The following is a 366-nucleotide window of genomic DNA, read 5'->3' on the forward strand; positions in this document are numbered from 1 at the left end:
TTCAAACGGACTTTACATCTCAGTGCTTCATACCACTGCACCACACCATAAGGTATATGTATTAAGAATAAAGGCAATTTTCAGAGCTCATATATTACTTTGTAGTCCTGGTGTGGAATTGTGGGTTAATGCGACGGACTGCAAAGTTGGTTTGAACTGCAAGGTTGACAGTTCAAGCTCACCAGCTGCTCCTAGGAAACTCTATATAGGGTCAGTATGGATTGGAACCAACTAGATGACATGTAACAACAATAACATATTACTTTGGAGTCCTGGTGTGGCACTGCAGGATAATGCACTGGACTACAAGGTCAGTCTGAACAGCAAAGTCGACCATTAAAACTGGCCAGCTTCTTCTAGTACACC

The sequence above is a fragment of the Chrysochloris asiatica genome, unplaced genomic scaffold (genome assembly GCF_000296735.1).
Source record: "Chrysochloris asiatica unplaced genomic scaffold, ChrAsi1.0 scaffold00145, whole genome shotgun sequence".
Classification (NCBI taxonomy): Eukaryota; Metazoa; Chordata; class Mammalia; order Afrosoricida; family Chrysochloridae; genus Chrysochloris; species Chrysochloris asiatica.